The sequence below is a fragment of the Atractosteus spatula genome, chromosome 10 (assembly GCF_055471065.1).
Source record: "Atractosteus spatula isolate fAtrSpa1 chromosome 10, fAtrSpa1.hap1, whole genome shotgun sequence".
Classification (NCBI taxonomy): Eukaryota; Metazoa; Chordata; class Actinopteri; order Semionotiformes; family Lepisosteidae; genus Atractosteus; species Atractosteus spatula.
The window spans coordinates 15,643,127-15,666,221 of NC_142715.1; the positions used below are offsets into that span (position 1 = coordinate 15,643,127).

The window sequence follows — 23,095 nt, forward strand, 5'->3', positions numbered from 1 at the left end:
CACGGTGTTTGTGCAGTCCTACCCAACCTTTCTATCAACTGGATGAGTCTCCTGTTCCATCTCCAATTCTTTCCGCACATTTCACCTGTTTCACCACCATTATCATTAGACTATAGCCACTAATACGAGAATACTGTTCTGAAAGACTGTCTTAAAAAATAATGTTGAAAAGGGTAATGATAACAGTTTCTTCATTAAGGTAACCATACATTTGCCTGTATAGTACAACTTATTATCTGTATCTGCAAATCCCCAATATTATCTTATGAGAAACACAAGTGTAGAGTCAAATCAAATTAAATAATACAACAAATCTGTTCAATTAACACCCAGATGTAACAGAACACATTTAAGACTTACACCCCTTTAAATATGTATTTCCTTCATTTCAGTTCTCTCCCTGGGATACCTGAAAATTCATTATAGCATAATAAAGTCTGTGCATGCATTACCTGTAATACAGCTACTAATAAAGATAACATTAAACTTCATTATTAAGATATGTATTGATAAAATTCCTTGTGAATAATTGTAGTGTCTGGAAAGCAATTGTTCATTACTTAATGACGATATTATTTCCACTACATTCAGGACAGTTCCAATGTAATCTATTGTTCTGCTTAGTCTGCTACTTCAGTAACGTCTAATGGGCAGAAGCTGTTATTTTAGGTTTGTTGCAATTGAGAACAGGTTTGGTACAGAACTGCTGACAAATTTCAGCAGCCAGTTTGTTGCAATTGACCCGTTGTAGCTACCAATCAGCAGCAAGGAGAAACAAACATTAGTTTTGCCTTTTTTAAAAAAAAAATGGAAAACAGAGTAGTAATTTATGTGGTAATTTCAGGTACAATGTAAGAACTTAATTAACTAGTCCCACAGTAATGCGCGGGGTCCTATCAATAGAAAAAAAAATAGTTGTAACCCGAAAACACAACAAACACAAAACGAGAAGTCTTCCGGGAACCTAGGTAAATCCCTGTAGTAGTCTAGCAACTATAAAAAAACAACCAAACGCAACAACTTCAAAAGAAAAAGAACATTAAAAACAAATCTGGGGAACAACAAAAACACAGAATCTAATGCGAGAGCTTTATCAAGTCTTCAATGCTCCTCTCTTCTCAGTAGACCTCTCTCATATATCCGTGTATAGATCAGCTGGAGGTCCATAGCTGATGGTAATTTAAGTAGGGAGCTGCGTCAGCATGCGTGGGCTTCAAAGGAAAAAGTAAAGGTTTATTCCATGCTGAAAAGAGAAGGAAACACAATGTTTCAGCTGTGGAGCCTTCTTTGATTGTGACTCGAAATAAACCTTTACTTGTTCGTTTGATGTTAGCTTATCTCCATCAAATACCAAAGAGTATCTAAACTCAACAGTTGCTTTCAGTAGCTGAAGACACTGCTTGAGGTGAAGCTCAAACTCACAACCTCAGCATGTGCACTGGTGTATAAGTACCACGCGCTGACCGATTGCGCCACTGGAGCTGTGCGAATTGTGCTCCTCATACAGACTGACGCTACAGAAACACAGGGTGAAAACGGTTCTGGTTGTGGGTCCATCTCCACATGGGGAACACCAACATAGCAAGGAAAATACAAGAAAAGAAACTGAAAGAATTGTGCTAACAGCAAAGGGGGACGGAGGGAGGTGGTCGGAAAAGTAAATCAACCCGGCGGATTATTTGTAGCGACATTTTCTGAGTCAATCAGCACACGGATTTCTCTTCATGTGCCTTAAACTGTGCAGTTTGTATTTTCGTTGTAGATAGGTTTCTTCAGACGTCCAGTAAAGTGACAATAATGGAGAACTAGCTGACGCACCCCGTTGTGAAGACCCTCTGTAAGGTGATTACACGTTTCATTTTCAAGTCGCCTCCTTTACACGCAATTGCAGCCCCGACACTGAGAGAAAGCATGAGAAATGGCTTCAATTTCAATGTGAAGCGCAGTTCAGGCTTGATGGCTTCACATCTCCCATCAATCAAATAAAATTGCAGTGAAGCGATCTAAATAAGACTCTGAAGTACTGGGAAAGATGATTATTTTGAGCGTGCCTCCCAGGGTCTGCTACGAGGCTGAAGTCGGCTTCTTATTCGTGTTTTTCGTTCCACCTTAAATGCTGCTGCTGTGATGTTATGTCGCCTTTCGCCTGTAGATGGCTCTCTTCGATCAGTACTAATCCGGCTGGAATACTGTAGACATCTTCACTGAAAGGGAATATCCAAATAAATAGCGACTGTCCAAATTATATTTTTGTATGGAATAGATTTCAGAAAATCGCAAACCAATTTTAAAAACTCACCACAACACGGACTTACACTGGGAAAAGGTGAATGCACTTTCTGCTTATTGCTACGGCCTTCCCCCCGATTATGAAAATGTCTCACAGTTCTGACACCGACGTGTGAAAGACAATGTAACAGACTATCAAAATCCTAAAGTACAAGAAATTTTAATGCACCAGTTTTTTAAATATGACCCTCTGATCCTGGGATGTCAGAATACATTTCGAAAAAGTATGGCACGGATTGCACGAATTGCAATGGCACAAATTGTTGAGAATATCACTGACCTTGCCGATATTTGCAGGGGATACGAATGTTTTGCACATGTTGAACTACAACACGTAAAAATTGAGCTTCTTAGTCAATATCACCGGGAATGTCCAATAATGACGAACATCAGTAGCTTCAAGGAAACTTAGACTCGCACATGGAGTTTTATCTTCGAATGGAGGGTGGGAGAATTCATTTGTACTCTCGTTGCTCATTAGCTAAACTATTTTAAAAATATGACACAGATTTGTTCGAGAAACTTGTAGTCGCCTTAAAGAGAGTCTTCTTGAAGATGTGCACCAGCTAGCTCTCCACTGTCAATTGACAGGACTTTAGAAAAAACTGTTCTCATACAACCAACATACAAATTACACATCTTAAGGAACAAATCCGTGTACTAAATAACATAAAACTGTCGCTGCAAATTATCACCTAGCTGTTTTATGTGTCTGACCACCTCTTTCCTACTTTGCAGCGAGCACAAATCTTTCTGTTTCTTCATCGCTATTTTACTGTCTCTTTCCTCCATGTGGAGATGGATCCACAGCCGAAACTTTAGGTCAGTTCCTGTTACTCTGTCCGATTGAAAGAGCTGTATTAAAGGCACTCCCATCTCTGCAGGAACGTTATTGCTGCTCTCAACACAATATACTGCAGCCAAATATAGCGATACTGTCACTGCCTGTGGGCCACGTGTTCCTGCTGTCAGTCTATTATGTCATGTTCATCCACACCCAGAAACATTACTGCTGTAGCACAAGAGTTATATAGGCGCAGTCCATAGAGCAAGAATCTCTTAATCTCAGAACTGTGGGTTCAGCCCCCACATTGGGTCCCTCTGTGTCAATTTGATCCCCCCAATCCTCCTAGCATGACCTGATGGCGTAACAGTGATACCCAGTACCCAGCGTATTTCAGCTTTCTTTCCACTTGATTCAGATTTTGATCTGAAATCATCGGCCGAACAAGAGTTTGTCTAAATCGAGGGAGATCTGCTCACAAGCAAGTATTAAACACTTCAGCATTTTGTGTTCGAATACCACACTTTGTCAAAACACTGCCGCTTCTTAAGCTAATAAGTAACGGTTTTTGAGCACCCATTGTATTGTTAATGCTTATATTAAAAAAGCATAAATTCACATAATGGAATTTGGACTGAACAAAGTAGTCCAGCCCCTTTACAACATTACATACCCACTGATTAAAGCTTAAAACTACAGCAGCAGGAGTAACAATAATGGCAACAACATGTTTGGAGTTCGGCATTTCATTTATTCTGCGGAAGCATCGTATCGGAATGAACTGCACGAGATAAAAGAGTAATTGCGGCTTCAGACCGTTTTTACAGAGCATTGCGTTGTTCTGTTCATGCTGACTACACGCTTTAGATTTGTCATTTACTGCAAGCGCTGCTTTTCCACGTTTTTCTGAAATTCCTCGCATTTGAGCCAGCACTAAAATATTTCATTCCCGTCGCTGAATACATCGTGGAAACGGTATTTGCAACGGAATGCTGTCACACATGAAACCTTTTTGTTATTCGGTTCTGAAGTTTGAAAATGAAAATAAAACGGGGGTCACTTCATAGGCTTGAAAGTCCAAGCAGTATAAAAACCCGCAAATTCTCACAAATTGCATTGTGCTGCACCTTTCTTCTGCTGCTTTTATAAATCAGCCTTAAACATTTGAATGCATACCTTACTGCTGCTAATCACATTCACGTGTTTACGAAGCTTTTTTCTGTCCGTTATGTTTTTGCTAAGTAGTTTCTCCGTTTTCCTCGTACTGTGATTGTCAGCGAGCACAACAAGACTGAAACAGTGTAAAGGCAGGTAAAAAAGACAGGGTAAAACGCCTGAATGTCGGGAGTGGGATTTGAACCCGTGCCTCTATTTGGAGAGCGAAACACAAAGCTTAAAAGACACGAATCTGTGAATTTGCTGTTTTAAACCGCTCGACTATCCTGAAGAAATGGGTGCTGATTGCACCAGTTACATCCGACTTTCCGTAACTTTAGGACGATTGATACGACTGGACGAACACAATTTGTGGCGTTTAGCATGACATGGAAAACGGTACCGGAGCATTCGGGTCCGGACTACCAGACTCAGAAACAGTTTTTACCCCCGCACTATCAAACTATTAAAATCCCAGCCTCTCTCACTCTCACCTCACCTCTCACCTATGATCTGAACCTCACAGTGCCTTCTTTCTTACCAAAAACCCAAACACACATTGAAAATCTACCTCTACCATACATGTCAAAAGCTCACTCCCCATAATTTCTATCCCTTTATTTCATTCTTTTGATGCATGTTTTTGCACATAACCTGTTACCTTTTTGTTGTTTTGCACACTGCCTGTTGTTGTTTTTTGCACATCGGCTGTTGTCTCTGTCTGTGTTTTTTTCTTTTACTACTTATGTCCGAGAGCTAGCTAAATAGCATTTCGTTATACCATATACCTGTATATGAGTATAATGACAATAAACTTGAATTTGAACTTGAACTTGACATAGTCTTATTATTATTTTATCGTTTACTAGTTTAAAAAAACACAGTCTTCTCGTTCCAAAGTCAGATTTTTAGTGCTTTCGAACGTTACTTCCAACCTGGACTGACAGCTTACCCGATCTGTTTGTGATCAGACCATGGAGTGGGGGGCTGTACCAAGCAAGCAAAAACAAGGCAGGATATGCAAGAATACTAATCACTGGTGACAGTTATGTTCTCTTACTATTGAGACTCCTACATTGCAAGTTTTTTAAGACTTTGAAACTAAAGGAAAGCGATTCCCTTTTCCGTCGGGGATGTAGTCAGTGGTAGCGCGCATGCTTCGCATGTGTGAGGTCCCGGGTTCGATCCCTGGTATCTCCAGGTGCTTTATATTACAGTACTCACATCGCAATCTTCTGTTAAGTGAGAACTCTTTGCTCGTGTTCAGAGAACACGTTTCCTAGTTAAAATCACTGTTTCATCCACTGTGGCAGTGAGGTCAGCACAGGAATACAGAAACAAGGTGGACTGAATGAGAACTGGATGTCCTGTGGATGCGAACAGAGCATAATAATTTAAATGAAAAAGAAAGAAAAGCCCAGCAGTGACTGTCCCCTCTGTACTGAGCATGGTGGACAGCAGCTCTTCCAGTTGAGTCCCTCAGACCCTGAGTCTGTCCCTGTGCAGCTCCAGTCCACACAGATGTTCCAGCCCCTCCAGCTGTGGCCCCAGTGTCTTTCTGAGTGGAGCTGACTGTGAGACTGAGACTCTCTAACAGCACAGTGGAGCTGAACTGATACTTATACACTAATACACCCCCAGTCTGAACAGAGTGAGGACAAATCTCAGCTCTTCATCCTTATTCTTATAGGTAGTAGTAGCAGGAGGAGCAGTAAAATATTAGTAGTAGGTATTAATAGTAATAGTAGGTAGCAGTAGTATCAGTGGCAGGAGTAGTTGTAGTAATAGCTGTAGTAGTATTAGTAGTTATGCTGTATTTAAACTTTCCTGTTCAATATAGCAGAGCTCCTGTGTTACAGCCTCACCATAATAACTGCGGCAGCAGGAGCATAAGTGCAAGAGTCAGTTTGAAAAAGCAATTATATGATGATTTCTTATAAAAATCAGTCCTTGTTAAAACAGCCTAAAAGCGGTGATATAAGACAGAGCTTCACTGGAGCTGCAGGTCAGACTCTGCAGTGAGTCTGTGGTTTGTGCTCTTCTGAGCTCGTCCAGCACAGGAAGACAGGCTGTACTGTGAGGCTGTGGCTGGTTCCCCTCTCTGTGAACTGGGCTCAGGGGTCACTGATCTGGCAGCTGTGGGCTCTGTTCCAGGTCAGGAGCAAGAAGCTTCTATTAACCCTTTCCAGGACCTCCAGCCCTTCAGTATTACTGTCCTGATTCAGTGTCTTTACTGTAAGTCAGCCTCCAAACCTCTGTCAGAAGTGTTTAACAATTGCAATTGAGCAATATGTGATTATCTCATATTATTATTTTTACTTATTTAATGAACAGCAGTATTGCCACTCTTATAAGTGTAATATGATTATCAGCAGCAGCAGACCGATGGTCGTGTCTACAATAGTGACTAGTTGACAAGTCTGTAGCTCTGAGCAGTGAGACTCAGATCACACAGAAGCCCTGTCTGTGTGTGATTCCACACCAGCCCTGGAATTCAGCATCTCCCACACGTCTTATACAGTTAAACAGAGTCTGATAACAGTTATACAGTTAATTAAATTATCAAACCGGCTGAGGAACTGAGAGCTCGGGTGGAAATAAAACCAATAGCTGCTCTTCAACCTCCAGGATCAGGAGTCTGATCCTCCTGGCTTCTATTCTGTGGAGATACGTGTAAAACGCTTAAAAGCGCTTATTACAGTGACTTGTGCTCTTTCTTTTCTGCTCCACAGAAGTATGCTTTATAACGCATTAGTCTGTGAAGTAAACATTTTTTTTTGTTTAATGAATTTCATTCCTCGGTTTGTCATTCTCCTACTCCTGTTGTTATGAATCGCTTCTCTTAACAGCCTGGTGTGTTTTTATTTTGGAGATGTTATATATCTGTAAGAAAAGCCCCCCCTCATGCTGAGGTTGTGGTTTTGAACCTCACCTGGGGCAGTATGGTCTGTGTCTTTAGCTACTGAAAGCAACTGACGAGTTTAGGTGCTGGAGATGAGGTTTAAATTAATTTGGAAGAAACAAATAAAGGTTTATTCTGTATCACACCCAAAGAAGGCTCCTCTGCTGTAATGTGTTTCCTTTTCATCTCAGCATGGAATAAGTAGTTGCAAGAAAATCAGCCGCCTGAATAGGGACCCTGAGATGAGAAGTTCAATATTCTACTGACTGGACTATTCCCGTCTACTCAGTTTCTTTCTGAAACAGCTTTTTTCAAGAAATACTTACAATTTGTGAAAATTGAAATACAATCTTGCTTAAAAATGCAGATTATTTTTTCCCAAAAACTGTAAATGGAGAAAACCAACCTGTTGGAGTCTCTGTGGTACAATTGCTTAGTGTAGTCAGGTCGGGACTAAAATTAAAGTAAGGTGCTGGTTCAAGCACAACCAGGCTTGCCTTTCTCACTGATCCAACATGAACATCAGCTAGACAAAAAGTGGCATGTAATGTTTAATACCTTATTGATAATTGGAGGGAATACATATGCTTTGCATGTATCGAATTACAGCACGTAACAACTGAGTACCTGAGTCGATATCACCGGGCAATTATTTTCTTAGAAAGATATCACCGAGATATCTTCTTAGATGAGAGGAGCACGATGCAGTACCAAAAATTTGAAAAAGCTCTCACAGTTAGATTCTGTGTTTTTGTTGTTTCCAAGATATGTTTTTAATGTTCTTTTTCTTTATGTTTTCAAGTTTTTTGTTTGTTTTTATAGTTGTTCAACTACTACAGGGATTTACCTATGTTCCCAGAATACTTCTCCTTTTGTGGTTGTTGTATTTTCAGGATACAAATATTTTTTTTTCTATTGATAGGACCCCACGCATTACTGTGGGACTAGTTAACTTTAGTTCTTACATTCTACCTGAAATTACCTCAATAACTACAACTCTTTTTTCTATATTTAACTACAGTTGCTTTCCAGACACCACAACTATTCATGATGAATCTTATGAATACATGTCTTTATGAATAATAGTATTATTTATTTATAATTAACTTTAATGGATATCTTTATTAGTAGCTGTATTACAGGTAATGCATGTACAGCCTTTAATACGCGATAGTGAATTTGCAGGTATCTTGGGGAGGGAAGAGAACTGAAATTAAAGAAATACATATTTAAAGGGGGTGCAAGTCACCCCTGTCACATCTGGGTGTTAACTGAATAGATTTGTGGTATTATTTATTGTGTTTTAACTCTATACTCATGTTTCTCAGGAGACAGCAGAAATATTGGGGATTTGTGGCTACAGAAAAAAGTGTAAACTTTATAGGCAAATGTAAGGTTACGTTAAAGAAAAAGAAACTTAGTCACCTTTTTCAACGTGATTATTTAAGACAGTTGTTTGGAACAGTATGTTTTCTCATATCTGTGGCTGTGGTCCAACAATAACGGTGGTGAAACAGGCGGAATGAACTGGAGACTCATCCAGTCGATAGTAAGGTTGTGTAGGACCACACACACTAGGTGACAGTGTTGAGTAGCGTGGTTTAAAAGCTTCACGAGCCAGGCAGAAATCGAACCTAAAAACTTCTGATCCAAAATCAGACACAGTATCCATTGCACCACTGTCCCTACTATCCTGTTATTCAACTGCACTACAGTGAGCTCAGAGCCGCTACTAGTAATACATCGCCCCGGTCCACATGTTCTCAATTAGATTCACGTGTTTTGTACGTGTCTATAATTACTACGTCTTTCGATTTGTCTGGTTTAAAAAATGTCTCTTTTGTCTCTTCAGACAAAGAGTTTATGTGTCTCCCTGAAATTCACACACGAGGGAAGTCACAAGAGGAAGGAAAGATATCGCGTTTTAAAAGAATCCAGAGTGGAGATGCCGGCGATTGAAAACGACGCTTCATAGAGTACGTGCACGCTACCACTGAACTAAACTCCCGATAGCGAGTCTTTTCTGCAGGTCTTTAAATGTGTAAGGAAGAGTGACCGGTCAACAGTGCACATTTTAAAGGTCAAAGCAAGACAATCAGACGTGAGGATAGATCAGAACAGGAGCCTCTGCTTCTCTGTTTGCTGAGCTTTCGGTGAACGTAAAAGAAAGAACGTGAAAGACAAATTCGCTAGTTTCACTTTTTAATTAGGAACAAGAAAACACCATCCTTCGAGCCGGATTCAAAACAGCGACATAACAATCGCCCGCTGCTTTTTGAAACAGTTTTACGCTCTAGCAACTGAGCTATGGAAAGGTCAACTCAAAACCCACACGTTTTGTCATACGCGTAGCCCAATGTAGTGTAGTGTTTCTGTTTATTTAAATCCCAGTTCGACATCAAATACTCACTCCCATAGTCTCTTTTAGTAGAAGAAATAGACCAGGATTCTACTGTATATTCTACCAGAGTTCTTACAAAACGTTTGAAGGGATATCAGGCCGAAATTGACTCTTTTTCTAGTGGGATCAGGATCATACAAAACCTTTCTTTTGGATTGAGAAGAGGATCATGGTGACACTCAAAACATCCCTGTCTTTGTTTCTTTCGAGGACTAATGGATTATTGAGGTGTAAATATCGGTTCAAATCAAAACTCCGCTACTGCAGTTGCATCTTGGAGAGTTTCTTCAAATCTTTCAACTGAACGTCGATATCTTGGGATATTAACCATGATATCATACAGAGTGTGGTTTTCTTTTGATCGAAAATTGTATTAAAATATGAGCCTCTTTTACCTTTGTCTTGGATGTTTTGCAATGTATAATACTTTCCCTTGCATCCTCAGATAAACATTATAAATACCACAAAGTTACAATATATGGAATAGCATTTACTTTTACATATATTTTAAAATTTACTCTTATTTAAAGCTACATTTAGTGCTAGGTAAAGATAACGTTGCTAATCCTGATGTAGTAGAAATGTAAGATGAATTGATAGTATTATCTGAGCTAAAAAAGTCCTAAAATGCCTCCTGTAACAGGTAACTCGTAGCAAGATTCAACTCCAAACGTTGCTATTGCATTGTGCATTATGTAAACACGACCCGTTTCAGCTTCTGGTGAGTGCAGTTTTTCCAAATTGAAATTAACAAGAACATTTTTCAAGATGCACCATGTCCCTAAATCGTTCATCAAGACTACTGTTAATATCAGGTGAAAGCAGTACAAAACATAAATGTAACCTAAATATTAAGAGACTATTGTCTGTCAGCTACTGCTGTAAGCCAAGTTCAGCCAACGCTAGAAATATTACTGCTCTACTACGGTAGCAAAAGTCCACAAACCCGACTTAGAAACGGATCACAAGTCAAAAGTACAAACTGACAAGGATGGGATTCGAACCCACACGTGCAGAGCACAACAGATTAGCACTCTATTGCCTTAACCACTCAGCCACCTCATCGAGAAAATCAGCCCCTTCGCATATGATTTGGCGCGCTCAAGATGATAATCTTTCTCCAATCTTGAGGGTCATTTTCCTCTTCCACCTGCCATTGCACTATTTTGCTTGAGTGATGTCAAGCCAAGCGTGTGTTGTGCTTCAGTGATGGGTGTAGAGGACACCCTGTTGTACACGGAAAGCACATGGAAAAGCTACTCACACCTGGACAGGGCTGGCAACACTGTAAGTATCATGTTTTTTGACTTCTCCAGTGCCTTTAATACCATCCAGCCCTTACTTCTAAGGAGGAAGGTGGAGGAGATGCAAGTCGATGCCTCCGCGACCTCGTGGATCACTGACTACCTGACAGGCAGACCACAGTCTGTGAGACTTCAGAACTGTGTGTCTGAACAGGTAGTGAGTAACACAGGGGCACCTCAAGGGACAGTTCTTTCTCCATTCCTCTTCACCCTCTATACTTCGGACTTTAAGTACAACTCAAAGTCATGCCACCTGCAGAAGTTCTCAGATGACTCTGCAATTGTGGGATGTATCAAGGGTGAGCAGGAGGAGGAGTACAGAGGACTGGTCAGCAGCTTTGTGGAGTGGTGTGGGGTGAACCACTTGGAACTGAATGTAACAAAGACAAAGGAACTGGTGGTAGATTTCAGGAGGAAAAAGGTCAAACCTACTCCTGTCTACATCCATGGGAGTGGCGTGGAGATGGTGGACTCGTACAAGTACCTGGGAGTGCACATCGACGATAGACTGGAATGGTCTAAGAACATCGAGGCCATCTATAAGAAGGGACAGAGCCGACTTTACTTCTTGAGGAGGCTCAGGTCCTTCAATGTGTGTAGTAAGATGCTACACATGTTCTATCAGTCAGTGGTAGTGTAACGTTGACCGGCTCAGGGACGCCAAATATGTAACGTTGCCATAGCCAAAATGTAAATGTAGTGGCTCTCTGAAGGCACCAGTTCTGTAGGGTTTGGGCATTTACTGTGACAATTATTAATTGTAGCAGTAAATCACAAAATTGATTCTTGCGATGGCTTTAGAATCCAATCATGCGACATAACTCAAACAACGCACACACAGGTACTAATACACAAGGATACATTTATTAATACATAGAATATGCATATAAACCTAACAGATCTTATCGAGAGGGTTATCAGAATACAAAAGATATATATTCAATCAGTTACAAAGAGTTACACATATCAAGAGGACATACGTTCAGTATATCATTCATTTAGACCGTTTCATAAATGAACTTGGTTATAACTTCTATATTAGATACTTGAAACAAGTACATAACTCTTAGGAATTAAATTGATATCAACTGGATGGGATAACAATTGAATTCTCGAGCTGTAATGCATTGAAATTGAATACTCATCCAATCTCTGGGGATTCATATCTCCTGCAGGCACAAACAATCAGCTGCAGGCTTGTTGCTGTCCAATCCGCGCTCTCTGGCTCCGTGCCAGGCTGTGCTGTGCGGCTTGCGACGGTGCGCTGCTGATGCTCACTGTCCGGCTAGTTAGTGTTGGCTTTAACTAGCAAAGTTTGCGCACAGGAGAAAAGATGACTGTGGGTCCCAGCAAGTCAGGAAGAGGACCGGTTCGTTCCTGATGAAGCGCTAGTTCTGAATAGTGATTCAGCTGTCCACAGTTCCGACCTGTTCACGAGGCCTGCTGCTGGTGCTAACCTCGGGTGGATCCTCTGGTTATTCTCTGGCAACCTCCGCTCTAGACTCTTAGAACAAAGGAATGTTCTGGCACTCGGACACACTGGCCGTTCCGTGGTTGTCCGGGCTGAGTCTCAGGATGGTCAGGAGGCGCGCTGCGAGAATGTCCTGCCCTTGGGAGCCTTCTGCTCCTGGGCTCTCCTGCCCTGGAATTCTCCTTTGAATTCCCTTTAGAAAAGTCCACAGAAGTCCACTGAATCTTACTGAATCTCACTGAATCTCTGTGTTGCCTGTTTTTACCTGGAGGAACTTCAGCTCGTTGATTGGCTGAAAGTTCCATGGGCATCAGAGTCCCACGTGGGTTACTCGGCCCTACCAGTCCCTGATTGGTTGATCAAGGTGAGATATGAGTCACTTACTCCTGACACTTAGGAATGCAGTCCAGATGTCCATCTGGCACTCCCTAGACAGATAGGCGCCAATGGATGACCATTGATCATGATAGCCAGGCTTAGCTAAGTGCATCCCCCTTTGGGAGCTGTCCTAGGAAACCTTATCAAAAGAAACCTTAAATCAGCCTGCATGAATAGTTTCTCTGTGGCTGCACCACAGAGATGAACAGAGAGATGAGGCCTAATTTGGGAAAGCTCAGAAACACTTAATTCTTTCTTATTAATAAGCCTCGCCGCTACAGTAGCGAGTGCCATTTTCTACGCAGTGGTGTGCTGGGGCTCTGGGATTAGAGCAGTGGATTCCAAAAGGCTGAACAAGCTCATCAGGAGAGCAAGCTCTGTCATTGGGTCTGACCTGGACCCCTTGGAGGTAGTGGCTGAGAGGAGAATGATGTCCAAACTAGAGGCCATCATGGACAACTTCTCCCATCCCCTCTATGACAGGCTTGCAGGAATGAAGAGCACGTTCAGCAATAGACTGATTCATCCGCGGTGCGACAGGGAGCGCTTCAGGAGGTCATTCTTGCCTTCTGCCATAAGACTGTACAACGCATCCACCTTGCGTCTTGGCAGAGGCAACATCGACAGTGACCTGTTTCTGGACTAAACGCATCTACACATCTACTGCTACATCTGTTTTCTTTCTTTTTCTTTTTCTTTTTCCCGTTTACAACCATTTTTTGTGCAATATATGCCAGGGACCTGTGCAATACATTTATATTTATATCTATAGCTACATCTATATTTATATTCATATGTGTAATATGATTTTCTGTGTACTGTTCTGTTCTAGTTTGTTCTTGTGTGTCCGGACTGTGAGTAACTCTTGTATTGTATTGTATTGTATGTATTGTACTATTATTATATAATTTGTTACACTGTGGCTGTGTTGTGTGTGTTAAGCTGCTGTTGCACTGCAATTTCCCTCACGGGATCAATAAAGTATCTATCTATCACATTGATCTCCTTGGACATGAAAAGTGTGTTTCAATAGGTGGCAGGAGAATTCACTTATACTCCCGTTGCATCCTCAGCTAAAGTAATTTAAAATACAGTGCAAAATTGTTTGAGAACTTGAAGAGCAAAAAGACAGATCGCCGGAGCTGTATTTTAATATTTTCGTATATTTACCTTAATTTGAATATAAATGTTAATCTAAGTGCTGTTTCAATATAATGTAATTTTGTTGTACTTTTAAAATATCGTAACACAACGGGGGCTCAGGCGGGCGCCCTTGCTGCATCAGGTCGGCCCCGCACCGTCCGGGGCTTGAACCCGGGACTCCCGCATCACTCTGCAGCGACCCAGCCGGGTGAGCTAACGAAAGATCTCTCTACAGCCCACTAGCTGTAGTCCTGCTATCACAGGGTAGGGCGGTGAAGTCACCTGCTCTGGTAAGCCGGCTCTTACACAGTGCCTGTCGGCCGTAAGCGTTACAATATTTTAGCTGAGGATGCGAGGGGGGATATTACACCTTGCAAAAATCTAAACTAACTGTAAAAGAAGCTGGCATTTTAATAAAACTGGCGATCAAAAGAAAGCTAAAGTTAGTATGGTATGCAATGGAACGAGGTTTATTCCGTGCTGAAAAGAGAAGAAAAAAACACAACATTTCATGCATTGGGCCTTCTTCAGGTGTGGAGAAAGTGATCTTAGTACACCTGAAGAAGGCTCCACGGCCGCAACTTTGTTTTCTTTCTTGTCTTTTCAGCATGGAATAAACCTATTACTTGTTCCTTTGCAGCTTACGCATGCTGACGCAGCTGCCCACCTGAATTTGTATGGTATTATGCTCAATATCCCTCGATATTGAAGGTCAGATGAAGAATTTGAAGAAACTATCAATAGCAACGGTAATAGCAGAGGATGTTGATTTTGAAACAATGTTTGCACCTCAATAATCCAGCAGTCTTCGCTTGCCAGACTTCCTCAAGATATTCGGTGTTTTATACAGAAAATCGAAAACAAAGCGCAAATGTGCCAAGAGGGGTGGTCCAAGGCAAAGACTGCGGTAGAGGAGGAATAAACTTCGCACGATGACACTGTCTAATATTTGGTCCCTGAAAGGCATCATATTCTCTCGCCTGCCAGCTTGCGACTCTTTTTACTGTAAGTATCGTGTGTGCCGCAACTAGGAGTATACGGCACTCTGCACAGTGTACGAAGTAAATTATTTTGCAGTAATTAATTTACACATGTATAATAAATATAGTAAATATAATTAATTAATTACTGCAAAATAATTTACTTCGTACACTGTGCAGAGTGCCGTATATTCCTAGTTGCGGCACACATGATACTTATAGTAAAAAGCCTCAGGTACTGTGTTAGATGTGTTTTTGACGTTATATATGCGTTTATTAATGTCGTCGATTTTACGGTTGCAATTCGACGTTGATTATACGTCGAGGCGACATATATATACGTATAGCCGTATTTTCGCCGTGAATATACGTATATTTGATGAATCAATGCCCACAGCTTGGCATACAAGGGTTTTGCGGAGGGGGTCTTGCCACCTGCCTGAAAAAAACAGTAAAATGTTTGAGTACCTATAGAGTTTCTATTTTTATTTTCTTGACAAAAGTTGATACCATTTCCTGGACACCCCGTCCCCCATCAGTGCGCGGTGCCCGGGGAAAAATCTGTAGGGGGGCGTCTGCAATTCTGAGGGGGGGGTAATATTTCGGTTGAAACGGAGCTGTACGGTGCAGCTACCCAAATGAAATCTCGCAGCTATGCCATTGATTAGTGCTTCATGATAGAAGATAACGACTAGCAATCTGGTATTTGCGATGAAGTTCAGTTTCACATTTTTCGTCACTCTCACGGTTTGTATTGCCTGGAGCGAAAAGTACCATAAGCGTTCATTTTTGCAGCTACATGGACGTTCTGAATCGTTAAGAAAAAAATGTTGTAAAACCAACAGAAAGCACAGACTGCTATAACTAGTCCTAGTTATATAACGATTTTAAGTATAATGATAAACTACTGCAAGGAATCGGTCCACCTGAGCAAACAGGATCGTAATGTTGACACTCAATAACGACACTGATATGTGCAGTTCCTGGACGGATAGCCCTCCTGCCCATCAAACAGACTGAGTGACTGTTCGTGTCATTTAGTGTTGTCTGACCATTGACAAAGTACAACTATTTTTTTAGGGCGCAAATTAAGTTAGGTAAATCTTTTTGCCCAAAACTGAGGGGCGACATTCCTTCCTCCCCCCGTGATGCCAGGCCTGTCCCCATCCTATTCCATAATGTCATTATATATAATACCATACAACAGTGCCCGATCCTTACTAACTGCGTGCGTTAAAATTGCACATCAGCTCATAGCAGGGGGCACATAGCCGCGATGTATCATCAATGTTAAATTTCAACCATAATATCGACAACATTAATAAACGCATACGTTGAGAAAATATAGAACCCAGCATATTTTCCGGTTATATACCACAATGCATTGCTAGTATTCGTTGGTCACCATTTTGGACACGTTTTTCAAATGTAGAAGTATATCCGCAAATATCTCAGCAATCCTCTTTCGACGAGTAAGTATGAACAATAATAATACTATCTGAATACATACAGATCTTCCTTAATATTATTTTGATTAAAATAGTACGTGAATAAGCAAAAAATGGCACATAAAAATAGTGTGAATGGGGAAGATGACACAAAATCGTTTTGCCGTTTCTCTATTCTTATTCTATGTTGTACTTTCAAACTTTGGGTACTCTTTAATTAGGACAGACTTTATTGCTCAGCTGCTATGATGCAAGCCAAATTTTATACATTTATTTCAGCTTTGAGCTTAGTAAACCGTTCATTTTTTAGATTATACTAAAGAAGATATTAATCATCATTTATTTGGGAAGTAATATTATATAATTTTCTCCTAGCTGCGGTGCTGAAGTCCCACCCTACATCAACAGAAAAAGAAAAAAAGGAGCACGCAATGTGTTACTTGAAGAATGCATATGCAAGGCAGGGAGCCAGGAGATCTGGACACTTAAAATAATAGGTTTTTGGTTCTAACTGTTAGGACAATTAGACAGGGTTTGCAAATAGTGGACAACAATCGTCTTAACTTCCATTGTAATATTTTTTTTTCTTGGAAATATAGAAGTTGTACATTTTAAAATGTATATTTGAATCAAAATGTGGTTTTGAGTTAGTGTGTTAATGTAATTAGTTTGTGTTTGTCATTACTATACTGTATATTGCCATGTTACCAGAATTTGTAGCTGAAGTTTAAGACTAGTTGTGTTTTTTATGATTATTGCCCATATGTTGATTGTTGATTGATTGTATACAATGTATAATTTGAAATACATATGTTTCAGGTGTGAATGTGTATTTTCAGAATAAATTTCTAAACCTAATCATTGGCTTGGTTTACTTGTTTCTACACCTATAAAACCTATCTTTGATGTATAATAGACCTCTACCCATATACGTATAATAGACCTCTAACCATATACGTATAATAGACCTCTAATGTTATCCGTATAATAGACCTCTAACCATATACGTATAATAGACCTCTAAAGTTATCCGGAACTCCAACCATATATGTATAATAGTCCTCTTAATTTATCAGTATAATAGAACTCCAACCATTTATGTATAATGAACGTCTAAACATAGACGTATAATTGACGTATAACTTTAGACGTATATTAGAATTTCATTCTAGACGAATTGCAGACCACATTTAGACGTCTAAGGTATGCGTTTAATAGACGTATATTATACGTCTTTTGCCCACTGGGTGCTCACTGAGAAAGTGACTAAAAATGGCTTTTATCTGGTAATTTCAAGTCCAAGGAGCCCAATATGCTTTTTATGTTCAACAGGAAGTCCACTACAGCCGGCACTGAAGCGCAGCACAGGCTCTGTGGTTTGACATCTTCCAAGGAAGGTGGAAGATAAAAATTGCCTTGAATAGAGCCGAGTGGTTTCTCCCCATGTTCGCATAAGTTTCTTCCAGGTGCTCTAGTTTCTTGCTAGCAGCGATATCACTCTGCAACTCACAAGTGGCAGCCCACTAAAGCTGAGTACAGGTGAGCCTGGTTGGTACCTGGAGGGGAGACCTCCTAGGAAAAACTAAGGTTGCGGCTTGAAGAGATGTTAGTGGGGTCAGCAGGGGGTGCTAATACCCCGTATAGTGAGGGGGGCACTATACTGTCAACAGGCTCTGTCCTTCAAGTAAGATGTGAAACTGAGGTTCTGACTCTCTGTGTCATTAAAAATCCCAGGGCTTCTTTCAAAAAGACCAGAGGCTAAACAATAAAAAGACATGCATGCTAATGGATATTACAGAGGACTAACTGTCCCTCTGTTCTACATAGATGTGTTAAATTTCCCCTTGGCCCTTACCAATCATTGCCTCCTAATAACATCACTTTATTAACCCTTTACAATTTCTTGCATTAGGAATTATCTTTTCACATACCCCAACTTTCTCTCCATGAGACACACAGGCGGGGAGAGAGAAGCTTGGGGTCAGAGTGCAGGGTCTGCCATTGTACAGCACACCTGGAGCAGTTGGGGGTTAAGGGCCTTGCTCAGGAGCCCAACAGAGAAGGATTCCTCTGCCAGCTGCAAGATGTGAACCAGCAACCTTCCAGGCACAGGTCCTTAGCCACAGAGCCACCACTCAATCTAATCGTCATCTATGAATTGGCTTCATTAGTCTGCTCTCCTCCCCTCTGATAGCTGGTAAGTGTTCTGGTGCACTATGGCTGCTGTCCCATCATCCAGGTTGCACATTGGTGGTGGTGGAGTGGAGTCCCCATTACCTGTAAAGCGCTTTGAGTGGAGTGTCCAGAAAAGTGCTATATAAGTGTAAGCAAATATTAATTATATTATTATTACCACAGTTATTGATATTATTTTAGCAAGTTAGTTTAAAAAGGCCTAACCCTTTATGATCGTGAGTTTTACAATGTCAGTTTGTCACTCCTGTTTATAGTTTTAACTTTCCTGTGTTCCTGTTATTTAAATCCAGATGCTTTAGGTAACTCTCTGTAGCTATACAATTTCTGTAGGTTTAGGATTAGTCATGCTATATATACAGTGTCTTCTTGCAGGACCCTTGATTTGTAGGGAAATTTAAATAACATTTAGGTTGTATCATGTTGTGTCTGACTTTGTGTACAGTGGTTTTTGTCCTTTGTGTGGATCTACTGATACTTATGATTTGAAACAAGTAACTTTCTTCTTTCTCTTGATTTTATCATTGCAAGTGACCAAGGGCTCCTTAATTTTTAATGATACATTTAATGTCATACATTAGAAATGGGCATAACAAAACCAAAGATTATTGCAAAGCAAAACTTTAATAAAATGTATTAAAAAATATTCCCATCAAAACTGGTACATTCAGAACTGTACATCAATCAACAATTTTATTTCCTATATCTGGAACATCAAATGGTAGAAAAAGAAAGACTGAGCAGAAATGGGATGTTCAAGCCTCAGTTTTGCAAAACACAAGCTGCAGGTCCTGTAGACACAGACACTGAGGACAATATGGAAACAGTGGAGTGAAGTGGACTCAAGTCACAGACAGTGTCAGACAGTCTCAGTGCTCATAACTGATGTAAGACTGTGTGACTCTGTTGGTGAAGCTCTTCTGTGTCTAGACCTGCAGGAGGAGTTTCTCCCAGACAGCCCTGTCAGTCCCGCACCACCCATCCTCTCCCTGAAACTCATCCCCAACATCATCGTAGTCAGTCCTGTCAGGGGTAGGGGCTCCTTCTTCAGGGGGCAGTGTGGGCAGGACCCTGTCCACCCCAAGGCCAGTGTGGAGGACACCTGACAGAGAGACACAGACTCATATTTTTACAAATGAGTCAGTTATTAACATAATATTGATACAAATAAGTATTATGAATATCAGAAATGACTGAGTAGATTAATTAATAATTAAATTAATTATAAACCCCCAACTTGTAAAGATTTTGTCAAGAATATACCCAAGCATTTGGTATAGTTAGAGGCACATAAGAGATTTGTTCTTTGGAACGGCTTTATTGAAAAAAGTAATAGTTGAGACACTATTAGTTAAATATTTGTTATTAATGACACTACACACACGAAATTACACACAACAAACATACAGCACACAATTACAAATTTGCTGACAAGGTGTTTTAGACACCTACATCCTAACCACCCAGAAAATCCTCAAACTGCTACCTAGTATTCAGCTTTTACAGATCACCTACATAAAAGAAAGAGAAACCAAACCTTCTAAACCAAAGACATTACAACCTACAGTTAAATCTCTCTCTTTGTGAACCCAATTGCTACAAAATGAATGGGAGCCTATCTCCCTGTTCTAAAGATGCTCCCACTAGCCAAGAGAGGCACTCTTTAACCAAGGGATTCTCTAAAGAAGAAATAAAAGTTTCTAAAAACAACAGAAAGGCAAGCTCTCTTTATGAGGGTCAAAGACTAAACTCCAATCTGGTCTTTCCAGTTGATCTGGACAAGTAGTAGAAGCAAGAAGTAGCTCTCACCTTCTTTCATTCCTGGACAGTTGATTGACAATCATTTACCCAGAACTTAACTAAACTTTACGGTTACTTTGATCACTGAATCTCACACCTCAACATCTCAGCAAACATCTCCTTGCTTTGCAGCCCCTAACTGTGTACTGTAATTGGAATTGGAATTGATGACATTAGCCACGTGTACCTAGATTTTTTAAAACACTTACGTAGTTACAATAGTGTAGTGAATGGGGATTTTAATTTTCTGTAACAATCAGAAATTATAGCAGTATATTTTTAGAGTACTTGTAGACTTTTAGGAACTAATCAAACATCATAATCTAAAGTCTCACACGTATTCTAACCAAACAATATACAATTTATTGATATAATCATAATTTGCATAACAAAAAATAAGCATAATAGAACATATCTGAGAAGTAATCTGCTTTGATATCAATGGCTATTTGTGGACTTACAGTTATAGTATACAGAATAGATGTTACAATATTGTAGTCAAAAGTGTTTAATAGGATTGTTTAAAAATTAAATTGTATCTTTTTGGAAGAATTGATAATTCAGTGCAGAATTCACTTATACTTATGGAGTATCAATGCTCTTAAACCACAGTGAGGAAGACCTAGTAATTTCTGAGCCTAGTAATTCTCTCTGCAGTCAGAGAACAGAATTCCTGGTCTTGGGGAATCTAAAGCTTTGCTCTGTCCAGACCTTACTCCCTCATCATTGATCAGCTGCTGATCAATTTAAATCATCTGATTGGCTGGGTGTGTCAGTAGGTGGGTTTCAATGACACTCTGATCTTTGTGATCTAACTTTGTACAATTCAGGTCTCTCAGCCTTTATTAGCTGTTATTGATCCTTGTAGGACATGACAGAGTGAAGCTACCGCTACTGCAAAATGCCTGATTCCCCCCTGTCTTGGATGAGAGTGCAACAGAGATGGATTACTGGAGGTTATCTTCCCATCCCTGAGCTACCTAACCCACACTGAGCCCCCTGGCTGTAGCCCCCTTTACCTGAAGTGGGGTCTCCCTCAGTGTCCCCCACATCACTGTAGCTAGAGGGTGTCTCATCAGAGAGGAGTCTCCCTGTGAACAGAAGAGCAGGTCAGTAATGTCTCTGTCATTCTGACACAAACTGGCCTCTTCATTTCCAGTAAGTGTTTATTTGCAGATATGAAATTAGGTTGAGACTAATTTCTAATGACAAAGGCTACTGTGGGCTGGTACAGGGGTACTGATGAATCTTATTTATTATAACCCACCTGACACAATGTCTGGACTCTGGGGCACAATCATCATAGTACTCTGGACCCTCTTCTTTCACAGAGGACATCAGCTCTCCTGAAGCACACAGAGCAATGTGTCACTGTCACTCATCAGAACACTGACTCATCTAAAGTGCCGGACTGCTGGAGCTTGTCAGAACACACTGATTAACTAAAAATCACTTTACGACTAAAACACCAGACTCTTAAGTACAGGAGATCAGGGACCCTGATTTCCTCTCCTATTCATGTCTGTCATACATTTAAAACTAATCCTAGATTTTGAATTAAGATGTTGAGGGACAACAGGGCAGTGACATACGGATGTATTTGGACAGAGAGCAGTGATGTGAGCCCTATAATCCAAATGTGCCGTGCAGTGCACAGAATCAGACTCTCTGGGATTGGTGCAGTGTTTCTCTATGGGACTGGACTGAAATAACTCACCTGACAAGGCATCTGGGCTCTGAGGTACAGTTACAGCATCATCATAGTACTCTGGGGCCTCTTCCGTCACAGGGGACTTCAGCTCTCCTGAACCACAAAGAGTACAGATTCAGTGACGCATATCAGAGGACTGGTTTATCTAGAGCACATGACTGCTGGAGCTCCTCAGAACACACTGATTAACTGAACATCACATTGGAACTAAAACTCCAGACAAGTACAGGAGATCAGGGAACCTGATTTCTAGTCCTATTCACTTCAGTAATAAATTTAAAACAATTCTTAAAATTTAAAATAAGATGTTGAAGGACAACAGGGCAGAGAAAGGTTGGTTGTATTTGGACAGAGAGTGATTTGAACACTATGTGCAACTGAAGAGGACCTGGACACTGGCAGCACAGTGACCCAGACTGAGTGTGCAGGGCAGAGATCACACAGAAATCACAGAGAGAGAGAGAGAGAAAGAGAGAGAGTCAGATTCATGTGACTGGTGCAGAATAACACAGACTCCATATTCAGAAGCTGAGATCAAAGACATAGTAGAGAGAGTCAGACTCACTGAGATTGGTGCAGAGTTTCCCCATGTGACTGGACTGAAGTAACTGACCTGACAAGGCATCTGGGCTCTGAGCTACAGTTACAGCATCATCATAGTACTCTGGGATCTCTTCTTTCAGAGAGGTTATCGAGTCTCCTGAACCACAGAGAGAGACAGAGAATTTACACTTCTGGACTAAGACTTAGTTTGACCATAGAGCTGCAAAGTTATTGTACAGTGTGATTTTAAATGTTTTGTGGTGTATAGTTAAGCCAGAACTCTAGGGTCGCTGATTTATCTGATCTGAAAGGCAGTTTTTACAGCATGCTGTTCCCCAGTCTCCTTTTCTATCAAAACCAATGAAAGCAGCACCCTGTTTACCACCCCAGTATTGACCAGCTATAGTTTTGCTCAGCATCTGTGACCTGCCGAGATAAGGCTAGTGTGAGGCAACATTGAAGAGCTGGCTTTATAAGGCATCAAACACATGTGGTTCTCTTTGTATAATTCAGGATTTTCTACTTAAGTTCTCTAAATGTCAGCCTGGTTTGGGATGAGAGTGAGTACTGGACTGAAGACACCCCCACTCCCA

The 23,095-nt window shown here is 40.7% G+C and overlaps 1 protein-coding gene and 1 non-coding gene across 2 annotated transcripts in view; one reads left to right on the plus strand and one right to left on the minus strand.

Annotated features, from left to right (window-relative positions):
- Positions 1 to 23,095, plus strand: part of LOC148825446 (scavenger receptor cysteine-rich type 1 protein M130-like) — a 305,154-nt gene that overhangs the window by 178,181 nt on the left and 103,878 nt on the right. The window lies entirely within an intron of this gene.
- On the minus strand, positions 10,515 to 10,596 carry trnas-gcu (transfer RNA serine (anticodon GCU)). The gene has a single exon. It is a non-coding gene; the product is annotated as a tRNA-Ser (tRNA).